This window comes from Mobula hypostoma, chromosome 4 (assembly GCF_963921235.1).
Source record: "Mobula hypostoma chromosome 4, sMobHyp1.1, whole genome shotgun sequence".
Lineage (NCBI taxonomy): Eukaryota > Metazoa > Chordata > Chondrichthyes > Myliobatiformes > Myliobatidae > Mobula > Mobula hypostoma.
Genome location: NC_086100.1, coordinates 140,181,331 through 140,203,577, shown reverse-complemented (window position 1 = coordinate 140,203,577; position 22,247 = coordinate 140,181,331).

The following is a 22,247-nucleotide window of genomic DNA, read 5'->3' as shown; positions in this document are numbered from 1 at the left end:
AGTTGACATAAATGGTGGAACTATTAATGAATGCACAGTGGAAGGGCTCTGTGCAGGAAGGCAGTTTTAAATCCTAAATATGTTCTGATAAGCAGCATCCCCCAAGTAATGGCAATCAAATCTAGCTGTTTCTTTTGTATGGTTCATTATTAGCTTCCTATCAAATTTTTGCTGAGGTTCCTGTAGTGTATCAGTAGGGGAGACCAAGGGCGGTGTAGTACAAGAAGATTGTTAATTACTCATTAAGTAATTATGTTTCACTTACTATAGGAGAGTTTAGCAATTCCTCCTTCCTTTGAACAGCTAATGAAATCTTCACCTGGAGCTAGAATTGACTGTAAGGCTGGCATTTTGCTTCCTGCAGTTTCTGTTTGCACTGAGACATCAGATTTCAGTGATGTGCATTTTAGCTCAGAGGGAATAACAACAGCAGCCTTTCCCCTCTGCTACAGGACTCCAAGAAGCACAGCCTTGGTGGTGATCACATCTCACGTAACCTCAGGAGAGATTTCCAAACAAAAATGCCAAAGGTACAATCTAAGTTGTCGCTTTTCATCTCTGGGACAAGGCAGCACAGATGACAATCACCAAAGTAAGAGCAGCTCGGCTCACCAACACTGTCATCACCGATCTATCTTGCGGAGAGTACAGCAATAAGTTATGTGCTTCTCAATCACAAGCTTATCAGTCAGTACTAACTTAATGCAGCATTTGCTGTAAGTTGTGTCCAGAAGTGGGAGAACAAGAAAGCATTTCTATCATCATTGTTGCAATTTATTACCAAACAAGGAAATATGATGAACAACATTTTAGACCAAAATAACTAAATGTATTTATAGTCTAATGCAATACGGTTGGGGCCTTATTAGGTTATTTTCTAAAGTTTCCGTTGTCTCCAAATGTGTGAAGAATATTCCATTGCCTCCTTCAAAGGTGATAGAATAGTGAAGGGAAATTCAGTTCGAACCTCAGTGCATTGGCACAAGGTTTAGGTGGAAAGAGCTGGAAGCATAAAGTGAAGGAGCAGAGCAATTGATCATCTTCTGAATTTAATTCATTCACGTTGGAAGACTAACATTTATTGACCGCCTGCAATTGCTCTTGAGAAGGTCACAGCAGGCCACCTACTCAAACTGCTGCAGTGTGTCTGATGGAGATACTCACTGAATTCTCTGAAGGAGAGAGTTTCAAGGGCTTGATCCAGTAAAATGAAAAAAGAACAGTGGCATACTTGCAAATAAGGATAATCATTGCTTTGGAGTGAAATATCCAGGTCGTGGTAATCCTAAATGCACATTGCCCTTTTCTTCTACCTGGGAGGAAGCCATGGGTTTGAGAGGTACAGTAAAAGAAACATACTGAGTCCCTGCAGAGTGAACTGTAATTCACACATACTGATTTTATTGTTCTCCACTGACGGAGGGAATAAATTCTTAAGGTGATGGGCAGGGTGTCAACCAAGTACGTCATCTTGTGAGGCTGCAGGGCGTCGTAAGTTTAGTCGACTCCATCTTGGGTACCAGCCCTGCAGAGTGCCCAGGGCGTCTTCACAGAGCGGTGTCTCAGAAAGGCAGCGTCCATTATTAAGGACCTCCAGCACCCAGGGCATGTCCTTTTCTCACTGTTATCATCAGGTAGGAGGTACAGAAGCCTGAAGGCACATACTCAGCGATTCAGGAACAGCTTCTTCCCCTCTGCTATCCGCTTCCTAAATGGACATTGAACCCTTGGACACTACCTCACTTTTTTAAATATATAGTATTTCTGTTTTTGCATGATTTTAATCTATTCAAAATACGAATACTGTATAAAGTATACTGAATAAGATTTACTTATTTTTTATTATTATCATTATTATTCTATATTATGTATTGTATTGAACTGCTGCTGCTAAGTTAACAAATTTCACATCACAGGCCGGTGATAATAAACCTGATTCTGATTCTGATTGTTATGAAGTATATCAACATTGTTGGAGTTTCAACTATCCGGACAAGGAAAGGGTTTTGTAGCACATTTCTGGAATGCCCAGATGGAAAGGCTATGAGGGGCATTTTATGGCTCTGGGCCCTGTACTCGATGGAGTTTAGAAGAATGAGGGGGGATCTCATTTATAACTAACAAAGATTGAAAGGATCAGATAGAGTGGACGTGGAGACGATATTTTATATAGTGGGGGAATGTAAGACAAGAGAGCACAGCCTCAGATTAGAAGGACATCATCTTAGACCAGAGATGGAGAAGATTTTTTTCAGCCAGAGCATGATGAATCTGTGGAATTCATTGGCACAGACAACTGTGAAGGCCAACTCATTGGATTTATTTAAATTGGAAGTTGATTGGTTCTTAATTAGTAAGGGTGTCAAAGCTTATGGGAAGAAGACAGGAGAATGAGGTAAAGAGGAATAATAAATTAACCATGATGGAATGGCAGACCAGACTCAATAGGCTGAATGGCCTAATTCAGCTCATATGTCCTATGGTCTTAAATTAGAAGGTATGACATATAGCACAGAAAATCCAGCTTCTGATCCATTCTTGTTGGATAACAGTAATGTTATTACCTGATTGTTTAGTTCTGTTTCATAGCTTCATCCAGTTGGAACTTGAGATTTTAGACCACAAGACCATAAGATATAGGAGCAGAAGTAGGCTATTTGGCCCATCAAATCTGTTCCGCCATTCAATCATGGGCTGATCCAATTCTTCCAGTCATCCCCACTCCCCTGTTTTCACCCCATACCCTTTGATGCCCTGGCTAATCAAGAACCTATCTATCTCTGCATTAAATACACCCAATGACTTGGCCTCCACAGCCGCTCCACAAATTTACCACCCTCTGACTAAAGTAATTTCTCTGTATCTCAGTTCCAAAAGGACATCCTTCAATTCTGCATTCGTGCCCTCTTGTCCTGGAATTCCCTAACATGGGAAATAACTTTGTCATATCTAATCTGTTCAGGCCTTTTAACATTCGGAATGTTTCAATGACATCCCCCCTCATTCTCTTGAACTCCAGGGAATACAGCCCAAGAGCTGCCAGACGTTCCTCATACGGTAACCCTTTCATTCCTGGAATCATACTTGTGAATCTTCTCTGAACCTTCTCCAATGTCAGTACAGTATATCCTCTCTAAAATAAGGAGCTCAAAACTGCACACAATACTCCAAGAATGGTCTCACGAGTGTTTTATACAACCTCAGCATCGCATCCCTGATCTTATATTCTATACCTCTAGAAATGAAAGCCAACATTGCATTCATCTTCTTCACAACTGATTCAACCTGGAGGTTAATCTTTAGGGTATCTTGCACAAGGATTCCCAAGTCCCTTTGCATCTCTGCATTTTGAATTCTCTCCCCATCTAAATAATAATCTGTCCATTTATTTCTTCCACCAAAGTGCATGACCATACACTTTCCAACATTGTACTTCATTTGCCACTTCTTTGCCCATTCCCCTGAACTATCTAGGTCTTTCTGCAGACTCTTTGTTTCCTCAACACTACCCGCTCCTCCACCTATCTTTGTATCATCGGCATCTTTAGCCACGAATCTATTAATCCCATAGTCTAAATCATTGACATACATCGTAAAAAGCAGCAGTCCCTACACCAACCCCTGTGGAACTCTACTGGTAACCGGCAGCCAGCCAGAATAGGATCCCTTTATTCCCACTCTGTTTTCTGCTGACCAGCCAATGCTCCACCCATGCTAGAAACTTCCCTGTAATTCCATGGGCTCTTATGTTGCCAAGCAGCCTCCTGTGTGGCACCTTGTCAAAGGCCTTCTGAAAATCCAAGTACACCACATCTACTGCTTCTCCTTTGTCTACCCTGCTTGTAATTTCTTCAAAGAATTGCAGTAGGTTTGTCAGGCAGGACTTTCCTTTCAGGAAACCATGCTGGCTTTGGCCTATCTTGTCATGTGCCTCCAGTTAGTCCGTAATCTCATCCCTAACAATCAATTCCAACAGCTTTCCAACCACTGATGTCAGGCTAACAGGTCTATAGTTTCCTTTCTGCTGCCTCCCATCCTTCTTAAATAGTGGAGTAACATTTGCAATTTTCCAGTCATCCAGTATAATGCCAGAATCTATCGACTCTTGAAAGATCATCGTTAATGCCTCCACAATCTCTCCATCTGCTTCTTTCAGAACCCAAGGGTGCATCCCATTAGGTCCAGGAGATTTATCCACCCTTAGACCATTAAGCTTCCTGAAAACCTACTCGGTCGTAATTTTCACTGCACAAACTTCATTTCCCTGAAACTCTTGAATGTCCGGTATATGGCAGACGTCTGCCACTGTGAAGGAAATGATGGAAACAATCAACAGGTCAGGTAGCAACTATGGAAGAAGATGCAATTCACAATTCAGGTCTGCAACCCTTCACTAGAACTTCATCAGAAACGGAACATTTGTCTCTTGCCATAGTACTGATTCCCTAGCTAAGTTATTCCAGTATTTTCTGGGAGGTTTTTTCAACCGTAGTTTTCTTTCTTATTTACTGTGCTGGACATTATTTTAGAACATTTGTCATGTAAAACTATCAGTGGAATGATAATCATCCTTGTTCTGAAGAGGTGGGAAATTGAGTCTGCCAATTATCAACAATAAGTTAAAGACAAAATATACATCATGTGTTGATCCTTACCTATAAGGTACGACCAAATTGCTTCCACCAATTTGGTATATATACTGTAGAGAAATGACCCATCTTGATTCATATGGGTGAAATGAACATGAATGGAAAACAGGATCTTACAGGAAGGAGACAATGAGTTTGGAGAGGTATGGGGAATAGATAGTGAATGAAACATAGAAATCCAAATCAACATTGAAAGATTAGCAAGATGCACAAGACTAAATTACAGAATATTGCACTCTTGGAGAACATTGTACATGGAAGACTACAGCATAGAACAGGCCCATCAGTGTGAAGGTTAGAGATATAGAGTGATATGAAGTAAGGTAAGGCAATATTGTGTTCGGTTCTGGTCACCTCATTACAGGAAGGATGTGGAAGTTTTAGAAAGAATTCAGAGGAGATTTTTTCAGAATGCTGCCTGAATTAGAGAGTATGTCTTATGAGAATGGGTTGAGTGAGCTAGGGCTTATCTTTAGAGAGAAGGACGAGAAGGGATTTGTTAGAGGTGTTCAGGATGAAGTGATCGAGTGCATAGCCAGGGACCTTTTTCCCAAATGTGGAAATGGCTAATACGAGGGACATAATTTTAAGGTGATTGGAAGGAAGTGTAGGGGCAACATCAGTGGTAAGTTTTCTTTTTAAACTCAGAATAGTGGATGCATGGAATGCACTGAAAGAGGTGGTGATAGAGGCAGATACAGTAGGAACATTTAAGACACTTCTAGCTAAGCACACGGATAATTAAAAAGTGAAGGGCTATGTAGGAGGGAAGGGTTAGCTTGATCTTAGAGTTGGCTAAGAAGTCGGCATAACATAATTTTTTGAAGGGCCTGTACTGTGCTATAATGTTCTATCTTCTATGATCTTATAAGAAGACTGAAACAGAAGGATTGGAACTTTTAAGTTTAAGATGATAACAATTGTCATGTTGGGATTTAATAGATGGTTTGAAATGGGATTTGAGCACTAGTTTTAAGATGCTGTGGATAATGATGGTGTCTCGCCAAAAGATCGTGGGATTTATTGCTTTTAGGGATCATAGAAGTGTGAATGGAAGATTCAGCAGCCAGGATAGTAAGGATGGAACTGATGCAATAATGATGCAATGTTGCAGAGCTAGAAGGTATTCAGTTCCTAAGATAAAATGGTAACAAAACTCTTAGCTTAGATTGCTCAGTTAGTGGTGCTTCTAAGTTGCATTGTTAAATAACATAGAGCTTTGCGGCTAACATGAAACTTATCTATACTGTCCTTTCAAATGGTATAAAACAGATCTTGATTTATTGGTTTTAAATCTATACACATAAGGAAATAAAAGTGATAAGAAAAATTTTAACTATTTTCATGATTAAACAGAATACTGAGATGAACCATAAAGACAAATGTAACAATTCAATTAGCTTCTTAGAGCTGAGATTGGGCTTTCCTGGCCCTGTTATCTGACCTCTCAAACTACTCTTCAACCACAAGCTAATATTTATTTCTTCTTTCATCTTATGACTTGGTGCTTTTTTGAATGTTGCAAAATTGGTTAAATATTATTGTATGAAATTACATAAAATTTACAGCACAGTTAAAGACATTGAGATTTGGGTTGGTATTTATGCTTAACAAAACTCTCCTCCTCCAACATTATTGAAACACCTTTCTATTTCACTCTAACTCACACATGTATATAAAATACATTTAATGAGAAACCAGATAATATGTGTTGTAACCAGGAGCAGCTAATTTTTAATTAATCTTCATAATCCAAAGAATAAAGTTTTTAGCATTTAATTTACTCCAAGCTGCCCAGAGTCTGCATGTCTAATGTGTATATATACACAGAGCTTCTGCATGACATGAGAAGATGCAAGATATCCAATGAATCAAAGATCAATAATTCACTTCAGCATTGATTTTTTTGTTGCACACAAATCTGGATTTTCCTATTATTTGTGCATTTCATACTGAACTCCATAAGACCATAAGATATAGGAGCAGAATTATGCCATTTGGCTCATGGAGTCTGATCCGCCATTTGATCATGGCAGATCCATTTTTCCTCTCAGCCCCAATCTCATGGTCTCTCCCGTATCCCTTCATGTCTTGACTAATCAAGAACATATCAACCCCTGCCTTAAATATACATAGACTTGGCCTCCATAGCAAAAAATTCCACTCTCTGGCTGAAGAGATTCCTCTTCATTTCAATCTAAAAGGACATCCCTCTATTTTGAGGCTGTATCCTCTGATCTTAGACTCTCCTACCATAGGAAACATCTTTTCCACATCCATTCTATCAAGACCTTTCACCATTCAACAGGTTTCAATGAGGTCACCCCTCGTTTTTCTGAATTCCCAGTGAGTACAGGTCTAGAGTCATCAAACACTCCTCACATGACAAGCCATTCAATCCTGGAATCATTTTTGTTAACCCCCTTTGAAACCTCTCCAATTTCAGCACATCCTTTCCAAGATAAAAGACCCAAACTACTCACAATACTCAAAGTGAGGCCTTACAAGTGTGTTATAAAGTCTCAACATTACATCCTTGTTTTTATATTTAATATTCTCTTGAAATGAATGCTAACTTCACATTTGCCTTCCTCACCACAGCATCAACCTACAAATTAAACTTCAGAGAATCCTGCACAAGGACTCCCAAGTCCCTTTGTGCCTCCATATTTTTGTGTGTTTTCTCTTCACTTTGACAATAGTCAATCCTTTCATTTCTTCCAATAAAGTGCATGACCAAACACTTCCTGACGCTGTATTCCATCTGCCATTTTTTGCCCATTCTTCTAATCTGTCTAAGTCCTTCTGTAGTCTCTCTACTTCCTCAAAACTACCTGCCCCTCCACCAATGTTCATATTGTCTGCAAACTTAGCAACAGAGCCATCAATTCCATCATCCAAATCATTGACATATGACGTAAAAAGAATCAGTCCCAACACAGAACCCTGTGGAACACCACTAGCCACAGGCAGCCAACAAGAAAAGGCTCTCTTTATTCGCCTGCCAATCAGCCATTGCTTTATCCATGTTAGAATCTTTCCTGTAATACCATGGTCTCATACTTGTTAAGCAGCCTCATGTGTGGCACCTTGTCAAAGGCCTTCTGAAAACCCAAGTACATAACATTGACCAATTCTCCTTTTGTCTATCCTGCTTGTTATTTAACATAGAACATAGAATAGTACAGCACAGTACACAATGTTGTGCTGACCCCTGCCTCCCATATAACCCCCACCTTAAATTCCTCCATATACCTGTCCAGTAATCTCTTAAACTTCACTAGTGTATCTGCCTCCACCACTGACTCAGGCAGTGCATTCCACGCACCAACCACTCTCTGAGTAAAAAACCTTCCTCTAATATTCCCCTTGAACTTCCCACCCCTTACCTTAAAGCCATGTCCTCTTGTATTGAGCAGTGGTGCCCTGGGGAAGAGGCACTGGCTATCCACTCTATCTATTCCTCTTATTATCTTGTACACCTCTATCATGTCTCCTCTCATCCTCCTTCTCTCCATGGAGTAAAGCCCAAGCTCCCTTAATCTCTGATCATAATCCATACTCTCTAAACCAGGCAGCATCCTGGTAAATCTCCTCTGTACCCTTTCCAATGCTTCCACATCCTTCCTATAGTGAGGCGACCAGAACTGGACACAGTACTCCAAGTGTGGCCTAACCAGAGTTTTATAGAGCTGCATTACTACATCACAGCTCTTAAACTCTATCCCTCGACTTATGAAAGCTAACACCCCATAAGCTTTCTTAACTACCCTATCCACCTGTGAGACAACTTTCTGGGATCTGTGGACATGTACCCCGAGATCCCTCTGCTCCTCCACACTACCAAGTATCCTGCCATTTACTTTGTACTCTGCCTTGGAGTTTGTCCATCCAAAGTGTACCACCTCACACTTCTCCGGGTTGAACTCCATCTGCCACTTCTCAGCCCACTTCTGCATCAATGTCTCTGCAATCTTCGACAATCCTCTACACTATCTACAACACCACCAACCTTTGTGTCGTCTGCAAACTTGCCAACCCACCCTTCTACCCCCACATCCAGGTCGTTAATAAAAATCACGAAAAGTAGAGGTCCCAGAACAGATCCTTGTGGGACACCACTAGTAACAATCCTCCAATCTGAATGTACTCCCTCCACCACCACCCTCTGCCTTCTACCTGAATCCACCTGGCCAAACTTCCCTGAATCCCATGCCTTCTGACTTTCTGAATAAGCCTACTGTGTGGAACCTTGTCAAATGCCTTACTAAAATCCATATAGATCACATCCGCTGCACTACCCTCATCTATATGTCTGGTCACCTACTCAAAGAACTCTATCAGGCTTGTTAGTCATGATCTGCCCTTCACAAAGCCATGCTGACTGTCCCTAATCAGACCATGATTCTCTAAATGTCCATAGATCCTATCTCTAAGAATCTTTTCCAACAGCTTTCCCACCACAGACGTAAGGCTCACTGGTCTATAATTACCTGGACTATCCCTACTACGTTTTTTGAACAAGGGGACAACATTCGCCTCCCTCCAATTCTCCGGTACCATTCCCATGGACGACGAGGACATAAAGATCCTAGCCAAAGGCTCAGCAATCTCTTCCCTCGCCTCGTGGAGCAGCCTGGGGAATATTCCATCAGGCCCCGGGAACTTATTCGTCCTAATGTATTTTAACAACTCCAACACCTCCTCTCTCTTAATATCAACATGCTCCAGAACATCAACCTCACTCATATTGTCCTCACTATCATCAAGTTCCCTCTCATTGGTGAATACCAAAGAGAATTATTCATTGAGGACCTTGCCCACTTCCACAGCCTCTAGGTACATCTTCCCACCTTTATCTCTAATCGGTCCTACCTTCAGTCCTGTCATCCTTTTTTTCTTCACATCATTGAAGAATGCCTTGGGGTTTTCCTTTACCCTACTCGCCAAGGCCTTCTCATGCTCCCTTCTTGCTCTTCTCAGCCCCTTATTAAGCTCCTTTCTTGCTTCCCTATATTTCTCAATAGACCCATCTAATCCTTGCTTCCTAAACCTCATGTATGCTGCCTTCTTTCACTTGACTAGATTTTCCACCTCACTTGTCACCCATGGTTCCTTCACCCTACCATTTTTTATCTTCCTCACCGGGACACATTTATCTCTAACATCCTGCAAGAGATCTCCAAACATCGACCACATGTCCATAGTACATTTCCCTGCAAAAACATCATCCCAATTCACATCCGCAAGTTCTAGCCTTATAGCCTCATAATTTGCCCTTCCCCAATTAAAAATTTTCCTGTCCTCTCTGATTCTATCCTTTTCCATGATAATGCTAAAGGCCAGGGAGCGATGGTCACTGTCCCCCAGATGCTCACCCACTGAGAGATCTGTGACCTGACCAGGTTCATTACCGAGTACGAGATCTAGTATGGCATTCCCCCTAGTCGGCCTGTCCACATACTGTGACAGGAATCCGTCCTGGACACATTTTACAAACTCTGTCCCATCTAAACTCTTGGAACTAATCAGGTGCCAATCAATATTAAGGAAGTTAAAGTCACCCATGATAACAGCCCTGTTATTTCTTCACCTTTCCAAAATCTGCCTCCCAATCTGCTCCTCTGTATCTCTGCTGCTACCAGGGGGCCTATAGAATACCCCCAATGGAGTAACTGCTCCCTTCCTGTTCCTGACTTCCACCCATCCTGACTCAAAAGAGGATCCTGCTACATTACCCACCCTTTCTGTAGCTGTAATAGTATCCCTGACCAGTAATGCCACCCCTCCTCCCCTTTTTCCACCCTCTCTATCCCTTTTAAAGCACTGAAATCCAGGAACATTGAGAACCCATTCCTGCCCTGGTGCCAGCCAAGTCTCTGTAATGGCCACTACATCATAATTCCATGTATGTATCCAAGCTCTCAGTTCATCACCTTTGTTCCCGATGCTTCTTTGTTCTTTGTTCCTAAACGTCCAAGGATACACGGTGTATCGGAAGGATAGGAAGGTAGGCAGAGGGGGAGGCGTGGCTTTATTGGTAAGAAATGATATAGTGATGTAGGATCGGAAGGTGCAGAATCTTTATGGGTTGAGCTCAGAAATCGCAGGGGTAAAAGGACCCTGATGGCAGATATTTATAGGCCTCCAAACAGCTGCAGTGATGTGAACTACAAATTACAACAGGAAATAGAAAAAGCTTGTCACAAGGGCAGTGTTATGATAATTGTGGGGGATTTTAACGTGCGAGTGGATTGGGAAAATCAGGTCGGCACTGGATCTCAAGAGAGAGAATTTGTAGAATGTCTGCGAGATGGCTTTTTAGAGCAGCTTGTTGTTGAGTCCACTAGGGGATTGACTGTACTGGATTGGGTATTGTGTAATGAACTGGAGGTGATTAGAGAGATTGAGGTGAAGGAACCCTTAGGAGGCACTGATCATAACATGATTGAGTTCACTGTGAAATTTGAAAAAGTGAAGCCGAAATCTGATGTGTCGGTATTTCAGTGGAGTAAAGGAAATTACAGTGGCATGAGAGAGGAACTGGCCAAAGTTGACTGGAAAGGGACACTGGCGGGAAAGACGGCAGAGCAGCAGTGGCTGGACTTTATGCGAGAAGTGAGGAAGGTGCAAGACAGGTATATTCCAAAAAAGAAGAAATTTTTGAATGGAAAAAGGATGCAACCGTGGTTGACAAGAGAAGTCAAAGCCAAAGTTAAAGCAAAGGAGAGGGCATACAAGGAAGCAAAAATTAGTGAGAAGACAGAGGATTGGGAAGTTTTTAAAACCTTACAAAAGGAAACTAAGAAGGTCATTAAGAGGGAAAAGATTAACTATGAAAGGAAGCTAGCAAATAATATCAAAGAGGATACTAAAAGCTTTTTCAAGTCTATAAAGAGTAAAAGACAGGTGAGAGTAGATATAGGACCGATAGAAAATGATGCTGGAGAAATTGTAATGGGAGATAAGGAGATGGCAGAGAAACTGAACAAGTATTTTGCATCAGTCTTCACTGAGGAAGACATCAGCAGTATACCGGACACTCAAGGGTGGCAGGGAAGAGAAGTGTGTGCAGTCACAAATACGACAGAGAAAGTACTCAGGAAGCTGAATAGTCTAAGGGTAGATAAATCTCCCAGACCAGATGGAATGCGCCCTCGTGTTCTGAAGTAAGTAGCTGTGGAGATTGCAGAGGTATTAGCAGTGATCTTTCAAAAGTCGATAGATTCTGGCATGGTTCTGGAGGACTGGACGATTGCAAATGTCACTCTGCTATTTAAAAGGGGGCAAGGAAGCAAAAAGGAAATTATAGACCTGTTAGCTTGACATCGGTGGTTGGGAAGTTGTTGGAGTCGATTGTCAAGGATGAGGTTACAGAGTACCTGGAGGCATATGACAAGATAGGCAGAACTCTTAAAGGAAAATCCTGCCTGACAAACCTATTACAATTTTTTGAGGAAATTACCAGTAGGCTAGACAAGGGAGTTGCAGTGGATGTTGTATATTGGGATATTCAGAAGGCCTTTGACAAGGTGCCACACATGAGAGGGAAAGCAACCAGAAGTCATGATACATGTTGGGACCAACAACATAGGCAGGAAGAGGGATGAGTTTCGGGAACTAGGCAGAAGGCTGAAGAACAGGACCTCAAGGGTGGCATTCTCAGGATTGCTGCCAGTGCTACGTGACAGTGATGGTAAGAATTGGAGGAGATGGCAGTTGAATGCGTGGTTGAGAAGTTGGTGCAGGGAGCAGGGTTTTAGATTTTTGGATCATTGCGATCTCTTCTGGGGAAGGTGGGACCTATGCAGATTGGATGGGTTGCACCTGAACTCAAGGGGGAGCAATATCCTTGCAGGTAGTTTTGCTGGCGTGGTTCGGGAGGGTTTAAACTAATTTGCAAGGGGGATGGGACCCAGAGCGATAGAGCAGTGAAAGAAGTGCATGGAGTAAAGCCAGATCTAACATATAGAGAGGCTTTGAGGAAAGAGAAGCAGAATAAACGGTGTAAAGACAGTAAGGTAGAAGGGCTGAAATGTGTGTACCTCAATGCAAGAGGCATCAGGAACAAAGGTGATGAACTGAGAGCTTGGATACATACATGGAATTATGATGTTGCAGCCATTACAGAGACTTGGCTGGCACCAGGGCAGGAATGGATTCTCAATATTCCTGGATTTCAGAGTTTTAAAAGGGATAGAGAGGGTGGAAAAAGGGGAGGAGGGGTGGCATTACTGATCAGGGATACTATTACAGCTACAGAAAGGGTGGGTAATGTACCAGGATCCTCTTTTGAGTCAGGATGGGTGGAAGTCAGGAACAGGAAAGGAGCAGTTACTCTATTGGGGGTATTCTATAGGCCCCCTGGTAGCAGCAGAGATACAGAGGAGCAGATTGGGAGGCAGATTTTGGAAAGGTGCAAAAATAACAGGGTTGTTATCATGGGTAACTTTAGCATTATCATGGAAAAGGATAGAATCAGAGAGGACAGGAAAATTTTTAATTGGGGAAGGGCAAATTATGAGGCTATAAGGATGGAACTTGCGGGTGTGAATTGGGATGATGTTTTTGCAGGGAAATGTACTATGGACATGTGGTCGATGTTTGGTGATCTCTTGCAGGATGTTAGAGATAAATGTGTCCCGGTGAGGAAGATAAAAAATGGTAGGGTGAAGGAACCATGGGTGACAAGTGAGGTGGAAAATCTAGTCAGGTGAAAGAAGGCAGCATACATGAGGTTTAGGAAGCAGGGATCAGATGGGTCTATTGAGGAATATAGGGAAGCAAGAAAGGAGCTTAAGAAGGGGCTGAGAAGAGCAAGAAGGGGGCATGAGAAGACCTTGGAGAGTAGAATAAAGGAAAACCCCAAGGCATTCTTCATTGATGTGAAGAAAAAAAGAATGACAGGATTGTAGGTAGGACCGATTAGAGATAAATGTGGAAAGATGTGCCTGGAGGCTGTGGAAGTGAGCGAGGTCCTCAATGAATACTTCTCTTCGGTATTCACCAATGAGAGGGAACTTGATGACGGTTAGGACAATATGAGTGAGGTTGATGTTCTGGAGCATGTTGATATTAAGGGAGAGGAGCTGTTGGAGTTGATAAAATACACTAGGACGGCTAAGTCTCCGGGACCTCACGGAATATTCCCCAAGCTGCTCCATGAGGCGAGGGAAGAGATTGCTGAGCCTCTGGCTAGGATCTTCATGTCCTCGTTGTCCACGGGAATGGTACCGGAGGATTGGAGGGAGGCGAATGTTGTCCCCTTGTTCAAAAAAGGTTGTAGGGATAGTCCGGGTAATTATAGACCAGTGAGCCTTACGTCTGTGGTGGGAAAGCTGTTGGAAAAGATTCTTAGAGATAGGATCTCTGGGCATTTAGAGAATCATGGTCTGATCAGGGACAGTCAGCATGGATTTCTGAAGGCCAGATCGTGTCTAACAAGCCTGAGAGAGTTCTTTGAGGAGGTGACCAGGCACATAGATGAGGGTAGTGCAGTGGATGTGATCTATATGGATTTTAGTAAGGCATTTGACAAAGTTCCACACAGTAGGCTTATTCAGAAAGTCAGAAGGCATGGGATCCAGGGAAGTTTGGCCAGGTGGATTCAGAATTGGCTTGCCTGCAGAAGGCAGAGGGTGATGGTGGAGGGAGTACATTCAGATTGGAGGATTGTTACTAGTGGTGTCCCACAAGGATCTGTTCTGGGACCTCTGCTTTTCATGATTTTTATTAACGACCTGGATGCGGGGGTAGAAAGGTGGGTTGGCAAGTTTGCAGACGACACAAAGGTTGGTGGTGTTGTAGATAGTGTAGAGGATTGTCAAAGATTGCAGAGAGACATTGATAGGATGCATAAGTGGGCTGAGAAGTGGCAGATGGAGTTCAACCCAGAGAAGTGTGAGGTGGTACACTTTGGAAGGACAAACTCCAAGGCAGAGTACAAAGTAAATGGCAGGATACTTGGTAGTGTGGAGGAGCAGAGGGATCTCGGGGTACATGTCCACAGATCCCAGAAAGTTGTCTCACAGGTGGATAGGGTAGTTAAGAAAGCTTATGGGGTGTTAGCTTTCATAAGTCGAGGGGTAGAGTTTAAGAGTCGCGATGTAATGATGCAGCTCTATAAAACTCTGGTTAGGCCACACTTGGAGTACTGTGTCCAGTTCTGGTCGCCTCACTATAGGAAGGATGTGGAAGCATTGGAAAGGGTACAGAGGAGATTTACCAGGATGCTGCCTGGTTTAGAGAGTATGCATTATGATCAGAGATTAAGGGAGCTAGGGCTTTACTCTTTGGAGAGAAGGAGGATGAGAGGAGACATGATAGAGGTGTACAAGATAATAAGAGGAATAGATAGAGTGGATAGCCAGCGCCTCTTCCCCAGGGCACCACTGCTCAATATAAGAGGACATGGCTTTAAGGTAAGGGGTGGGAAGTTCAAGGGGAATATTAGAGGAAGGTTTTTTACTCAGAGAGTGGTTGGTGCGTGGAATGCACTGCCTGAGTCAGTGGTGCAGGCAGATACACTAGTGAAGTTTAAGAGACTACTGGACAGGTATATGGAGGAATTTAAGGTGGGGGCTTATATAGGAGGCAGGATTGTGGGCCAAAGGGCCTGTACTGTGCTGTACTATTCTATGTTCTATGTACTTAACAAGATAAGAGCCCATGGAATTACAGGAAAGTTACATACGTGGATAGAGCATTGGCTGATTGTCAGGAAACAGAGAGTGGGAATAAAGGGATCCTATTCTGGTTGGCTGCCGGTTACCAGTGGTGTTCCACAGGGGTCCGTGTTGGGGCCACTTCTTTTTACATTGTAAATCAACGATTTGGATTATGGAATAGATGGCTTTGTGGCTAAGTTTGCTGACAATACAAAGATAGGTGGAGGGGCCGGTAGTGCTGAGGAAATGGAGAGTCTGCAGAGAGACTTGGATAGATTGGAAGAATGGGGAAAGGAGTGGCAAATGAAATACAATGTTGGAAAGTGTATGGTTATGCACTTTGGCAGAAGAAATAAAGGGGCAGACTATTATTTAAATGGGGAAAGAATTCAAAGTTCTGAGATGCAACGGGACGTGGGAGTCCTCGTACAGGATACCCTTAAGGTTAACCTCCAGGTTGAGTCGGTGGTAAAGAAGGCGAATGCAATGTTGGCATTCATTTCTAGAGGAATAGAGTATAGGAGCAGGGATGTGATGTTGAGGCTCTATAAGACGCTGGTGAGACCTCACTTGGAGTACTGTGGGCAATTTTGGTCTCCTTATTTAAGAAAGGATGTGCTGACATTGGAGAGGGTACAGAGCAGATTCACTAGAATGATTCCGGGAATGAGAGGGTTAACATATGAGGAACGTTTGTCTGCTGTTGGACTCTATTCCTTGGAGTTTAGAAGAATGAGGGGAGACCTCATAGTAACATTTCGAATGTTGAAAGGCATGGACAGAGTGGATGTGGCAAAGTTGTTTCCCATGATGGGGAAGTCTAGAACGAGAGGGCATGACTTAAGCATTGAAGAGCGCCCATTCAGAACAGAAATGCGAAGAAATTTTTTTAGTCAGAGGGTGGTGAATCTATGGAATTTGTTGCTATGGGCAGCAGTGGAGGCCAAGTCATTAGGTGTATTTATGGCAGAGACTGATAGGTATCTGAGTAGCCAGGGCATCAAAGGTTATGGTGAGAAGGTGGGGGAGTGGGACTAAATGGGAGAATGGATCAGCTCATGATAAAATGACGGAGCAGACTCAATTGGGCCGAATGGCCGACTTCTGCTCTTTTGTCTTATGGTCTTATGGTCTTCTTGCATTGAGGTACACACACTTCAGCCCTTCTACCTTGCTGTCTTTACACCATTTATTCTGTTTCTCTTTCCTCAAAGCCTCTCTATATGTTAGATCTGTTTTTGCTCCATGCACTTCTTTCACTGCTCTATCGCTCTGGGTCCTATCCCCCTTGCAAATTAGTTTAAACCCTCCCGAACCATGCTAGCAAACCTACCTGCAAGGATTTTGCTCCCCCTCAAGTTCAGGTGCAACCCATCCAATCTGTACAGGTCCCACCTTCCCCAGAAGAGATCCCAATGGTCCAAAAATCTAAAACCCTGCTCCCTGCACCAACTCCTCAGCCACGTATTCAACTGCCATCTCCTCCAATTCTTAACATCACTGTCACATAGAGCTGGCAGCAATCCTGAGAATGCCACCCTTGAGGTCCTGTTCTTCAGCCTTCTGCCCAGTTCCCGAAACTCACACTTCAGGACCTCATCCCTCTTCCTGCCTACGTCAATGGTACCAACGTGTATCACAACTTCTGGTTGCTTTCCTTCTCGTACCAGGATGTTGTGCACCCGGTCAGAGACATCCCAGACCCTGGCACCCGGGAGGCAACAAACCATGCGGGTGTCCTTCTCACGTCCACAAAATCTCCTGTCTGCTCCCCTGACTATAGAGTCTCCAATGACAACAGCTCTCCTCTTCTCCGTCCCACGCTTCTGCACCACCGGGTCAGATTCAGTGCCAGAGGCCCTGCCACCGTGGCTCACACCTGGTCGGTCGTCCCCGCCAACAGTATCCAGGACGGTAAACTTACTATTCAGGGGAATGGCTACAGGGGTGCTCTGCACTACCCGTCTGCTCACCTTCGCTTTCCCCCCTCTGACTGTCACCCAACGACCTGCTTCTGACAGCCTAGGTGTGACTACCTCATCTGTGACTGCCTCATTCTCCCTTATGAGTTGAAGGTCATCGAGCTGCTGCTCCAGGTTTCTTACACGGTCTTCCAGATCGCCCAGCCGTATGCACTTCTGGCAGATGTGACTCTGCGGGAGAGAGTCATTCCCCCAAGACTGCCACATCTCACATGAGAGGCACATCACCATCTCAAGAGGCATTGTAAAGACTAACTGCGAGCAAGCTTGTCCTCCGCCTCTTCTCGTCGAAGCCTCTCGAGTCAAAGCCTCAAAGTTCCACTCCTTCACTGGCCCACTCACTCACTGGCCACTTTCCACAAAGAATACCAACAGATTTGTCAGGCAAGATTTTCCCCTGCTGACTACAGCTTATTTTATCATGTGCTTTGAAGTATCCTGAGATCTCATTCTTAGTGTTTGACTCCAACATCTTCCCAAACACTGAGCCTATAGTTTCCTTTCTTCTCTCTTACCCACTTCTTGAAGAGTGGAGTGACATTTGCAATTTTCCAGTATTCTGGAACCATTCCATAATCTAGTGATTCTTGAAAGGTCATTACTAATGCCTCCACAATCTCTTCAGCTACCTCTTTCAGAACTCTGAGCTGTTCACCATCTGGTCCAGGTGACTACCTTCAAACCTTTCAGTTTCTCAAGAACTTTCTCCATAGTAACGGTAACTTCACCTACATCATGACCCCTGACACCTCCTACCATACTGCTAGAGTCTTCCACAGTGAAGACTGATACAAAAATACTTAGTTCATCTAGCATTTCCCTCATTACTACCTTTCCAGCATTGTTTTCCAGCTGTCTGGCATCCACTCTTGCCTCTCTTTTACACTTAACATGTCTGAAGAAACCTTTGCTATCCTCTTTAATATTATTGGCTAGCTTACTTTTATATTCCACCTTTACATCCTTAATTACTTTTTTAGTTGCCTTCTGTTGGTTTTTAAAAGCTTCCCAATCCTCTAACTTCCCACTCAGTTTTGCTCTATTATATGCCCTCTCTTTGGCTTTTATGTTGGCTTTGACTTCTCTTGTTAGCCACAGTTGTGTCATCTTGCCTTCAGAATACTTCTTCCTCTTTGGGATGTATATATCCTGTGCCTTTCAAATTGCTTCCAGAAATTCCAACCATTGCTGCCCTGCCATCATCCTGTCAGTGTTCTTTTCTAATTAATTCTGGCCAACTCCTCTCTCATGCCTCTCTCATGCCTCTGTAATTCCCTTTGCTCCACTGTAATACTGATACATCTGACTTTAGCATCCCCTTCTCAGATCTTAATGTGAATTCAATCATGTTATGATCACCTGCCCCTAAGTGTTCTTTTACCTTAAGTTGTCACATCAAGTCTGCTTTATTGGACAACATGCAATCTAGAGTAACTGATCCTCTAGTGGGCCCAACCACGAGCTGCTCTAAAAAGCCATCTCATGGGCACTCTTGAAAATCCCTTTCCTGGAATCCAACACCAACCTGATTTTTCCAATCCACCTGCATATTCAACACCCCCCAAGACTATTGTAACATTGCCCTCAGAATATTTTCTATTCCCCAAATGCCCTATTCAAAAAATGCTTGGTTGACATAACAACAAAGAAATCACAAACAAGAAAAGGCTACTGGCCATATCTAGTTGATTATAATCTGGTTGCTACAGCTAATCATTTTATTTTTGGTATATGTAGCTAGTACTACCTTATAAATTGGTTCGGCACTAATATAGAACGCATGACAAAAAACCATGTAACCATGACAAAAGCCCCAATATAATTCACTCTTCTGACTTGCCTGAATCAGATTTAGTGATTCATTTCATCCAAACTTTGGCAAGCCAAAGTGAGAACTTTTTCCATTTAAACTCAAGCAATCTTCATAAAGTCAAATTTACAACCAAAAAAATAAATCAGTGTAACAACCAACAGCAAATGAGCAGTTCATGAAAAGAGAAATAGCATTAACGCAACAGGTTAAAGACCTTTTATCAGAACTGAGAAAGAGAGAAAATAATCTAGTTTTAAATTGCAGACAGACAGCACCGGGGGTCAGAACTGAACCCAGGTCACACTGACAGTGAGACAGTATCCCTACTAACTGTGCCATTGTTTCAGAATTTCAGCAACAGCAGGTTTTGAATACCGGAACACGACCAATGGCTTACTGAAGTAAAGGGCATTTATTTGCCAAACGAATTGATTTATTGCAACCACCCTACAACTACACTGCTGTCTATTCATACTTTCCAGACACACTACCCACACCACCCGTTCACCAATTTTTGTCATGAAATCAGAAAATTCTGATTTTCACCAAACCAGGGATAAAGTTTCCTCTTTTTGTTCTTGGTAATAAATAGTACATCTGACAGAAAAGGTACAGAGATAATCATGCAAGTGTAAATGAGTCTTAACTTTCTCTCCTCTTAAATAATTGGAATAGAAATTCATTTAATATCTTTGTACATTATGGACAACACATTGACGTGAGTGGTTTCACCTCTTCTGAGGTTTGATGTCACTGAACACAAGTTGGGCTTTTCTTCACAAAATTATTAAAGACACGCAAACATATCTGGGTAGAAATGCATGATATGGCTGCAATTTTTCAGAATTAAACTCAAATAATTTGGGTAATCCCCTCTAGTAACAGGAGAATCAATTGAACTTGTTCATTTTCCATTGGCCCAGACAGTAATTTCCTCGGATATAAGAGCAAAATATTATCGATGCTGGAAAGTTGCAATGAAAGCAGAAAATACTGGAACCTCACAGCATGGTAGGGAGCAGCTGTGGAGAAGAAAAACAGTGTTAACATTTCAATTTGCTGAACTTTCATCAGAATTGGGACCTGCTTACTGGGTCATATTTACAGTCATTTTTAGCCTATTTTACTGAAATCAACAATACCAGAAGTTTAATTTTCTTCAAATCGTCACATACTGCAAGCAGCAAAAGAAAGTAAAATGTGATTCACAAGAACAGTCATGTGGCGCTGAATTACGTTATGTTTAAGAAGCCTGCAGTCTACAAGCTGTATTATTCTTACTGATTGCTCCTGTCACTCTCTCATTTTCTGCAATTTCATATAGATGTTGGATGCTCTGATATGGCCAGTGCGGGTTCTCTCCATAGTTAGCTCTCAGGAATAAGGAGATCTCAGACGTGCATGTATAAATACTTCCTTTTCAGATTGTTTTATTGCACTTACTGAATGCAACTTTGTAACTCACTGAATATAATCCTATATTGGACTGGACATACAAATAAGAAAACTATCCAAAATATGAAAAGATCATTGTAAATGAATAAGACATCAGGTTCTCATTACACCTCCATCAATATTCCCCATTATTTCCAAACCCTGGTAAGTTCTACAATTTCATTGAAGTATATGCTCAATCACAGACAACTAAAGCAGTCTCCCCAGAAAACACCATTATCTTAAAATGGTTCTCTGTAACTAGTCTTGAAGACAATGAAGCTGCTGAGAAAACAAAGTCCAGATTTGAACCAGAAAGTTCTTCTTAGGAAAATGGAAAGATATAAAATCTTCATTTCAGTGTTTTATTATTTCTTTTGGAATAAATACATTTGTAGATCGCAGAACTTGGCACGTGGCCAAGTGGTTAAGGTGTCGGTCTAATGATCTGAAGGTTGCTAGTTCGAGCCTCAGCTGAGGCGGCATGTTTTGTCCTTGAGCAAGGCCCTTAACCACACATTGCTCTGCGACAATACCGGTGCCAAGCTGTATCAGCCCTAGTGCCCTTCCCTTGAACAACATCGGTGGCGTGGAGAGGGGAGACTTGCAGCATGGGCAACTACTAGTCTTCCATACAACCTTGCCCAGGCCTACACCCTGGAAACCTTCCAAGGCACAAATCCATGGTCTCACGAGACTAAAGGATGCCTAAAGGTCGCCTAAAGGTCTTAGAACCTATTAGCTCACCTTGCTGGTTCAGCTTTTTGCATATAAATAGTAGATTGAACCATTGAACTTTTATTGCCATTTCATTGGACCATGGCTAATCTGTGTTTTCAATTACATCATGGTTGAGCGGCATATGGACTCCAGTGGCTTTCCTTGGTCAAAATCCAATGTTAAAACTACAGAAAAATATTTTTCTTCTTCCTGCCTCAAGCTGTTCTCAAGCTACCAGCTTCATCCATCCCTTTGACAGCTATCAGAAATAGGTCCTTCACAGTTGCTGCATTTTTCATCAACAAGGTGAACCTCCCACTATAATCCTGTGAAATTGCCAAGGCTGCTTGTTTTTATCTTCATAAAAATGTCCAAGTAGGAGTCTGCTTTGCCCAGTCTGTTGCTGAAGTCCTCATCCACGCTTGCCACACATAGATATAAACATCCTGAACTAAGTTCCAGCCACAATATGGAGTTTCTCCATGTATGAAATCAGCTAAAACTCATCTTCCTGCCTTCTAAGTTGAATCCTATCAACTTTTACTCTTGCATTTGCTAATCCACATTGTCACCTTTTTTTTTATAAACTTGTGCCTGACACTTTTTCCAGTCTCTGTTTCCTTCTTTTTCCTTCTCCTTACCAAACATCGGAATGGGAAAGAAAAAATGATCTGAGAGACTTTGACCGTGGAATGATTGATGGTGCCAGATGGGTGGTTTGACTATCTCAGGAACTGCCAAACTCCTTGGATTTTCTCTAGAGTTTACAAAGAATTGTGCCAGTCAGTTGAGGATTACATGCTGGGAATTGGGAGTTACTGATGCAGGGAAGTATGAACAACAAAAATTATCATTCTGATATTAATTGCTGTTCTAGTTACAAATTTTAGATCAAATATTTTAGTTGATGTGCTGGCAATCTCTCTGAAGTTCCTGATGGATCTAAGTCATTAGTAAGTATGCCACGTATGGAACTTCATTC